Genomic DNA, 10,000 nt, shown 5'->3' on the forward strand with positions numbered 1-10,000 from the left:
AGCTGTCAGTCAAGGAGACAAGTACACAAGGAAAGGATAAGAGTAAATGTCATCAGTAGACTGCAAAAGTCACTCACATCATAGAAGCCTCCCCTTTGAATCTGAGCAAATATTACTAGGACAACAGCGACACCTAGTGGTTGTAATATGAAATATGTTCTTCTTTACTCTGAAGGGATGCTGTCTTCACACTGTTGAATCCTTTTGATTATGTTCTTGTTCTCTGCCACTGTTTCCAGAAATTGTTCAAGATGTTTTTTTTCTATATTTCTAAAGGTTAAAAAGTAAAAATGTTTTAATGACCAGATTGGATTAAATGCAGAATGGGGGTTATTCAGAGCAGAAGGAAAATAATGAAGAATAATCAGGATTAAATACTGTCAAATGCTGCTGTCACAAGTCAGCTCTGTATGTGAACTGATACAACAAAAAAGATGTAATGAATTACATCACTATCATTAACTGAGAATTCCTTTTTTCTAATCTATTTGAATTGTCACCATCTTGACACATTGTTTCGGTAGTGAGAAATGCATTAAAGATTCCTTTCAATATGCCTGGCCGGCCTTCCTTTAGAGAAGTGGAGATGTACTGGGATATTGGTCAGATGTCTGTAGCTGTTTAAAAAAAATGGTGGTTTCCCTCAGTATCAGTGTTATTTGTAGATTGAATTAAGTCCATTAGGTTAAGGTTTCCTAGCAGTTCCCACATCAAAGTTGACACACCCTAGGTCTCTATCGTCTTACATCTCTTATGAAGAGTGTAGTGGGGGAATTCTCTTTATCTCCTCACACATGCATGACATACATACATGTTTCCTATGCCTTGAAATGTAATCTGGACTAGACTAGGCTGCAAATGGTTTGAAGTAAGGCAAGCTTTTAAAACCAACTTTATTCAACAGAGAGAGAGAGAGAGAGAGAGAGAGAGAGAGAGAGAGAGAGAGAGAGAGAGAGAGAGAGAGAGAGAGAGAGAGAGAGAGAGAGGAAGAAGAAGCTGGGTTTAATGTGCTTCTATATGACTGGGCAAGTCATCTCAATTAATGTGATTCACTACATCTTTCACTGATTCATTTAAAGTTGATGTTCATTTATATATTTGCCTTGGTTTGCTAGGACCTTATAAGTTAGCTTGGCCAGACACCAGGTATCAATTTAAAATGTGCTCAGGATTTGGCTATGTTCCTGCAAAGACAAAATGTTATTGCATTAGTCTCCACTGTTAAAACTGCATTAGGCTCACTAATCTATAACTATAATTATAAGATCTACATATATAAGTACTTTACACCTTAAATCAGCGATTAGGTCTACTTTTCAACACCATACAACAGCTCTTAAGGGTCCTGCAGTGAATGTTGAAGCGTAACCAAGCAACCACAGGTTTGGTATCCAAGCAACAGCTTTATTCTGACATCAGTCCTCCTTCAGACCATCTGAAGACCTATTGCAACAACAGCATGACTGGGCTGGAGAAAGAGGAAGTTTCAGTTCGAACTTGTATATAGAAAGATAGTAAGAATGCTTAGTAAATGCCATAAGATGTTGGCTATAGGCTAGGTGCACGAAATACTCAGTGTGGGCTGTTTGTTTCCTGTTTAGCCAGGTGTATTTGAACCTGCCGCTATTCTGAATGTAATTAGCGTCTACACAGACCTGGTTAGGTGTTGCACCTAGTAAATCAGCGTTACGATAAAGAAGGACGTGTAGACACTAATTACATTCAGAATAGTGGCAGGTTCAAACACACCTGGCTAAACAGGAAACAAACAGCCCACACTGAGTATTTCGTGCACCTAGCCTATTGTGGTCAGTCACAGCAATCATTTTCAATGTGGAAGGACTTGTAGAACTCAGCTCCAGTATGCTCAAGGAGACAGCTAGTTGGTTGAGGGCAGCCTATATACAGTATACTGTTGCTCAAAAAATCATACCTTTGTGCAAACAGAAAGCCCCATGGAGAGACACCATGACGGCAAAGCCCTGAAAAGAGAATGTAGGAAAGTTGAATGCAAATAGAGAAAAAACAAACATGAAATTCATTATAACCTCTATAATAATAAAGCCTTTGGTAAGTTATGCAGGGCTATACAGCTACATTCTTCTAAGATTATTAACAGGAATATCAACAATACCTGCAGTATTTTCGTCATGGTTGACAAGCTTACAATCCTCCCAAAACAAATAGGCCCAGAACTCCTTTCTTCATAGAAAGCTAATGAATTTTCTTGCTTTTTTAGTGAGTAAAACTAAAATGTAAAAAGGGCCATCAACATCACACAAGCAAACAGTGAAACTACGCCATCTCTATGCCCACCTAAGAATAATTTGATGTACCTAGGAATAATTTGATGACTATGACACAATTTAATACAATTGACCAAAAAGTGTGTTATCCAGAACCGAGAGAACAGAGCACATTACTCCGGTTCTTACAGTCTTACATTGGCTTCTAATAAGTCACATGATAGTGCTGCAGCTGGTCTATAAATCACTGAAGAATTTGGGCCAATGAAGACTGAATACTGTTTGTATGTTTCAAAAATATAAACCGAATAGGGGCTCTAAGATCAATGGACTCAGGTTAACTAGTAGAGCCCAGAGTAGGGCTCTTAGATCCATGGACTCAGGTTAACTAGTAGAGCCCAGAGTAGGGCTCTTAGATCAATGGACTCAGGTTAACTAGTAGAGCCCAGAGTAGGGCTCTTAGATCAATGGACTCAGGTTAACTAGTAGAGCCCAGAGTAGGGCTCTTAGATCCATGGACTCAGGTTAACTAGTAGAGCCCAGAGTAGGGCTCTTAGATCAATGGACTCAGGTTAACTAGAAGCAGCATTTTGTTTTACTGCATGCAACTGGAACAAATTGCCAAAAGATGTGCCCCAAATAAAGCGCTTTGTCTTTATGTTTCATGTGGATTTTCCTTCTGCTTTTCTTTATGTAAAGCACATTGAATTGACTGTGTATGAAATGTGCTAGATAAATAAACTTCCCTCGCCTTGCCTTACAAAATTGAATCCTTTCTCAAACTAGAAATAAGATGAATGGTGTATCAGTCGTTCCAGCTTACCGATCCGATCATTTCTGTTTCCCAGATTGTAGAGCAAATTGCAGATGAAAAGGACAATTATTTCCTGATGTCAAATCACTTGTTTCCCATATTAGCATACCAGTAGACGAAAGCATAATTGATGGTTAAAATAAAAAATAATTATAATACATTTTATTTAAAGCGCCTTTCATTTCACCCAAGGTCACTTCCCAAACAGGTTGTTAGATTTACAATCATCTCATAGAAATAAATAAAAAAAAAGAAAATAAAAGTCAGTCAGTCAGTCCATAAGCTATCTTGAAGAAATGAATTTTTAAGTCTGCTTTTAAAGTCAGTAAATATGTCAGGTGTGATGTCACTGGTTATGGAGTGGAACTGTGGACGATGTGTTTTTTGACATGGCTGATGTGGACCAGGGCACGGATTCAAAGTCGCTGTGTAGTGGACTGAAAAACAACCAGCAAGTGGTGCAACTATGTCACAGATAAATGGCCTGACTGTATTTCTTTACAAACTTTGCATTTCTAAACAATGTGTAAGACAATTAACTGCCAGAAGTTGAGGGAAATCATGTTTCAGTGAAGCTTTGGAAAATTATTTCTCCCTGCTTTATTTATAGTTTTGTTACAATGATTTTGTTTTTGTTTCTTTATTTGCATATGTGTTTGTTTGTTTTACTTTTATTTCTATACATAGAATCTGAAAAATTGAAATATGTGTATGAGAGATTCTGATAAATCATAAAAAAAAAATTAAAAAAAACAACGAGCGGCAACGGGAATGGACAAAGAGTTTCTTTGATTGGCACTCCACAGACGGGGCAGTTGTAATACCCGTGACAGACTGGACTCATAGCTTCACTGAAACAGGATTTCCCTCAACTTCTGGCAGTTAATTGTCTTACACATGGTTTAGAATTAGTGGTGAATAACTCCTTGGCGGTGGTGGCAGGCTGTTACCATTTACAGAGAGAGTTTTTCCTCTAAACTCTATGCTCTAAGGCACATGTGTCAAACTCAAGGCCCGGGGGCCTGATCAGGCCCGACAAGCCATTTAATCTGGCCCGCCAGCTCCTCAGAATGTTGCAAAAAGTTCCATTGATTTGAATGAGCAACGGTGAAATACATTTGGTTTTCCCCTAATTTTCCCTCAGGATTAGTAGAGTATCCATCTTTTTATCTATCAGAGCTTGTCTGCTGTGGCCGCTGGTATGTCGAACGCACCACAAATACTGCAAGTCCCACAATGCACTGTGTTTAGGGAGCGCTTGCCCCACTGTCCGGCCCTCGACTTACACCCAATTAGTTTTTTTCGGCCCTCTGTGTATTTGAGTTTGACACCCCTGCTGTAAGGAGTCAGGGGAAGCGGCTGTAGAAACTGAACGTGCAGATTCTGAAAATGGGAAAAGTGCTTACAATGAGATGGGTACCTAGCAGTTTCAACACTGTCAAGCCTGGGCTGAATGATTTCCCAGTGTCAACACATCAGCTAGTGAAGCTGGCTCCCAAACACTAGGCTACGCACCATGGGCGACCGGGCCTTCTCCGCTGCAGCCCCGCGACTGTGGAACAGCCTCCCGGACCACTTAAGGGCAACACAGACACTGGACTGTTTTAAGACTGGCCTAAAAACCTTTTTATTCAGAAACGCATTTCCTACTTTTTAAAACATATCATTTTCTTAAACTGTGCTTTTGCTGACAGCTGCTTTTTAGCACTCTGAGATTCTGCCTGAATGAAGAGTGCTCAACAAATAAAATTAATTATTATAAATGAATAAATGAATTATTATTATTATTATGAAGCTGGCTCACGTTGCGGAGAAGAGAAGGCCAAGTACACTGGCATTTGACATCCACTGGATTCTTCACTCATGTCACGACTATGAAGGAGGTGTTACGTGAACTACAAAGTCTCTCTTTGAAATGACAGAAATGCAACATGTGCCCGTGTAAGTCGCCACATTCACCAACGATCAAGGGGCTCTTTGCCAAGAAAGACTTCCAGTGGCAAGCAACACTGTTGATCACACCTCTGCAGAGTGCAAGAGGGGCTTTTCTGCATGGAATGACACTAACTAACTGCGCAAGGGGCTCTTGTGTATCTTACGTGCTTACGCGTTGTACTTAAAACTGACTATAATTCGGCCTTAACTGTAAGACCAGGAAGCAACTGGAAGCCAAAAGCCTTACCGCATTATATTGACACATTTTCATTGAGGCGGATGTGTTCCAACAGCCTGAAAGCCTGAAGCACAAGTTCCCTATTGTTGTCATGGAAGGTGGGTCGCCCTGGCCAGCGTGTGGTTGTCATGGGGTCGCCCCAAAAAGCGTGTGGTTGCCATCGAAGGTGGGGTTGCCCCGGCCAGCGCGTGGTTGTCATGGGGTCGCCCCAAAAAGCGTGTGGTTGCCATCGAAGGTGGGGTCGCCCCGGAAAGCGTGTGGTTGCCATCGAAGGTGGGGTCGCCCCGGAAAGCGTGTGGTTGCCATTGAAGGTGGGGTCGCCCCGGAAAGCGTGTGGTTGCCATCGAAGGTGGGGTCGCCCCGGCCAGCGTGTGGTTGTCATCGAAGGTGGGGTCGCCCCGGCCAGCGTGTTGGGGGGCATTGTCTGCACCTTCTGGCCAAAGTATTGCTGGAGTGCCCCTTGCTCTGGCCAGCTCGCCTGCTCTGCTAGTTGGAGGTTCATCACTTCCTGAAGCGCCATGCCCTTGTCCAGGGTGAGCGTGACCTGGACTCCCATCCCTTCCTGAAGCGCCTTGCCCTTGTCCAAGGTGAGCGTGACCTGGACTCCCATCTCTCAGCCAAACCATCTGTTGAAGCTTGATGCCAGCTAAACCTGTATAAGGTAGGTCCTGAGTGGCTAAGTGGCTAAGTACAGCGATTAGCCAGCTTTTATCTAACTTCATTCAAAAATACAAAATAGAACAAAAATGTACATTCAATTGTGAATATGGTAAAAAAAAAAAAAAAAACATGCTAGATGGAGTAATATTTAATTAGCCAGCGTCCCCGTTGCTAGGCAACACGACGTGAGAATAAGGTTTAAAGAAAGGATGAGATGGCGTTAGAGGAATAAGTCAGGAGGTCAGAAAGCTGAAGCCTCTGACGGAGTGCATAGGGCACACTGTGAATGGAGGCGAAAGGAAACAATCCTTTTCTCACACAGAGTGCTGCCTGTCATGGACGTTCAATGACCCACTAACACCTAATAGACTAGTCACCATGGTAACAGCAGCAGGTGAGTGAAAGAATGAAGAGTGCGTGGTGGAAGAGGTGTGAAGGCATTCAGCCATTGAGGAAGTGATTGACACTAGTTACGTGGCCAGCGCTTACCTTGACTCACGCCTCATCCATGTGGGATAGCAAGGCCCCATGTGTTGTTTAATTTTCATTCAATCATTAGGCCCAACCTGTGGAAAAAGTACTTGTAGGTTGTGAAAGTTCAGAAGATATGTATTTAAAGGTCCTTGAAAATGCATGGAAATGGGTGGGAACCCTGTGTACAGAAGGACATCAGCTGTCTTCATGCCAGGCTCGTCCATTCATTTTGCGTTATCTAGAACATTCTGATGGAGGACATATTTTTTGGTTTTATTAACAGCCTTGAAGGAGAGGTCCAAAATGACCTTGGCATGATCAGAAATCAAAATACGACCAATAGAGCAAGACCAAACCCTGTGCATCGCGAGACCTGACGAGGAAAAGTAGTCAATCCTACTGTGAGAACCATGAGGTGCAGAAAAGAGAGTAGGCGCTTTATCAACAGTGTGAGTTCTCCAAAACATCAACAAATCGTAAGTCCTCACTAATAGAACTGAGTGCCTCAGTCTGTGGTGAAAGAGACATAGCTCTAGAAGGTAATCTATCAATCATCAATCATAGCTCTAGAAGGTAATCTATCAATAAGTGGGTTTACTCAGCCTGTGGTGAAAGAGACATAGCTCTAGAAGGTAATCTATCAATAAGTGGGTTTACTCAGCCTGTGGTGAAAGAGACATAGCTCTAGAAGGTAATCTATCAATAAGTGGGTTTCGAAAAACGACCGGATTTTCCCGGACGTCACATTCGCCTGTGCCTTTTGTCACGTCAAGACGCTTCTCGTTCAAGTCATACGTCACTCACATAAGCCCACAAACTAGCGAAAATTAGTAAAAAAAAACAAACAAACAAACATCTTTGGAGAGCTTCTTTCAAAGGTGAAAAGGCCAACTAAGGAGCCAGAAGAGGAGCCTACGACCTCAAACAAAGAAAGCTTCTTCCAACAGACAATACCAGGAGTCATACTTAAAATACGGGTTTATCGCAACAGGTGATTCTCACGCACCAATTCCGCTCTGTTTAATATGTGGCGACAAGCTAGCACCAATGAAGCCTTTAAAACTGCTTCGGCACATGGAGACCAAGCAACTGATTCAGAGTTTTGGTGAGTTGTATTTTTCATGCACTTAACGTTTGTAATACAATGGTGTTGGCAGCAAATTAACTCCACCTAACGTTAATGTTAGCTTTTGTGTACGAGCAGACCGGGCTTCATTCTATCAAATTCGCGGTTGCTTCACGAGTGCAATTGCATGATTCACATCAATATGAATGGATGACGTGTAAAATGACACCTTGAAGCCGGTCCGTGAAAAAAAATCCCTACATTAAACCGGTCCGTGGTGCAAAAAAGGTTGGGGACCCCTGCTCTAGAAGGTAATCTAGAAATAAGTGGGTTTATTATGCAGGTAATCCTTCTGTCTTTCTAATGGATCAGGGCCTAGTTTCCCGAACGCTAAAAAGGACTTGAAATCGGTCGTAAGAGGGATCCTTGCAGAGCGGTTTCCCGACGCCGCACTTACGGCTATGATGAGTCTACGATGTCGCCAAAATCCACGTAGGCCGTTAAGATACGTCCTTATCGGGAAACGAGGCCCAGACTATTTGGAATGTTCTAGTAGGCATCCAACCATGGCATGAAATTGAGAGGACAGAACCCAGCCCACAGCACCTGGATATATATATATATATTTTTTTAAGATTTGTTTTTTGGCCTTTTATGCCTTTAATGGATAGATTACTGCAAAGTTGGTCAGGAAATGAGAGGAGAAATTGCATCGGGGCGGATGCGAACCCGTGACCTCCTTGAGCTTCAAGCCCGAATGTGGTCGAGGTTACTGTGTGAGCTACAGTGCCCCCCACCCCTGCATATATTCTGTATGTTATCACAAGCCTTTCAAGTTCAGTGGACTTGGTCACATGATTGTGGCAGTGCTCAGCTGTCTTATTTATATGTCTCTGGATCTACTTTCATGACGTGTGTACAACTTTAAGAAATATACCATGTTCAATTCAGCACAGTAAACTAACAAAATATTGTTTAAATTGCTATCTTTGATGCTGGAAGAGATGATCTGACATAAGATCATACATTTAAACACATTTCCTTAAAAGCAGGAGTTCTGTCACTGAAATTATTTAGAAAACTTTATTTTACTTGAATTGCTGTTTTTTTTCCTTGGACATATCCAAGCACTAAAACCAAAAACCACAAAATAGGACAAACATGAAACAGGAATCACAAACGCACACACGCACATTCTCTCTCTCTCACACACACACACACACACACACACACACATTCACACAAGGACAAAACATACACACAGGTGTCCACCTACAGCTTCATGAAAACAAGGTACAGGCTGAACGGGACAGGTCAGAGTCAAGAGAAAAACAAAAACGAGAAAAGGGAGAGCAATACAAATTCAATATCACTTGACATTCTTGGATTTTTTTTTTGTCTCTTCAAAATAAAACCTTCATGAAATACAGAGTATAACACTAACTTGAAATAACAAAGACAGACTGAGGAGAGGAGGAACATAAGGGGACGGTTGTCAAATTTTCATATCAGCTTAGTCATGAGAATCTGCTGTGCCACACACACACTGGAGTTGACCTTTAAGGGCAATCATTTGGTGTTCATTTGCTAATGTCGCCTGTGTGCAACAAAAATACCCCCTATCAATACCAGGGAACCGTTTGTTCAGAAGCACAACCTCGTTCACTCGCAAGGTGTTTCCAATCTTCAAACAAGAGAGGCTCACGTGAGGTTTATCTTTGATCAGACACAGGCTTTTTCAGTACAGCCCTACATGTTTTAACCTGTAAGGGTACTAGGACACATACACACACAGTGGTGGCTTTGCAAGCCAGTTCACAGGTGACAGAGATAAAAGACACGACTACAAGCTTTGTGTAATAAAGTGTTAAACAAAATAGATTACGTTAGCATTGACCTGTACAAAGATAGATTCATTTCTTTGCATGTTTAGAATTCATTCTTTTTTCACTATTTTCACAGATCCATCCGATACTTCCTCCTGAGTGTGTGTGTGTGTGTGTGTGTGTGTGTGTGTGTGAAGGTGTGTGTATGTGTGCGTGTGTAGATGCAGGGCAATCTTGCATTCACTGAGAACATGAGAGTTCAGAGAGAGAGGGAGATAGAGAGAGATAGAGAGAAAGAGAGAAGGTGGTAAGTGAGGGAGAGCAACAGGAAAGGATAAAAGAGGCTAACATAGAACGGTAGCCAGCGGGTACGATGTTGTGCATTGAGAGAAGTGCTAGCGACAGATGTTAGCATCCATGGGTTTTAGCCTCACTGCTAGCATACCCATGCCCGAGGCTGCGAGTTCGAGTCCACTGTGGTTGTCTACACAGCGCAGGCTACACACGTGTCCACAATCTCATTCTGATCCATCACTGCCCAACCATGCTGTAACGTTATCTTCAATCCCCGTCACCCCATAGAATATTCTAGCATGCTCTAATGTTATCTAGTTACCTCAGCACAGAGCCTCTTCAGCACAGGGTTGCAGCTGTTCCGCTAGGATGGATGCATAGTGCAGAGATGTTTACAACTAATCTTTTTTTTTTAGCTGCTGCAGATGCACACTGCATTGCTATCAA

General features: G+C 42.1%; 1 protein-coding gene across 1 annotated transcript in view; it reads right to left on the reverse strand.

Annotated features, from left to right (window-relative positions):
* Positions 1–8,502: 8,502 nt before the first annotated feature.
* The window catches only part of stat5a (signal transducer and activator of transcription 5a), an 89,049-nt gene continuing 87,551 nt past the window's right edge, over positions 8,503–10,000 (reverse strand). Inside the window, exon 20 of the mRNA XM_080856679.1 lies at positions 8,503–10,000. This exon is cut by the window's right edge and continues 1,126 nt beyond it. The gene's annotated coding sequence lies outside the window, so the exon portion shown is untranslated.

Source organism: Sprattus sprattus, assembly GCF_963457725.1.
Source record: "Sprattus sprattus genome assembly, chromosome: 18".
Classification (NCBI taxonomy): domain Eukaryota; kingdom Metazoa; phylum Chordata; class Actinopteri; order Clupeiformes; family Clupeidae; genus Sprattus; species Sprattus sprattus.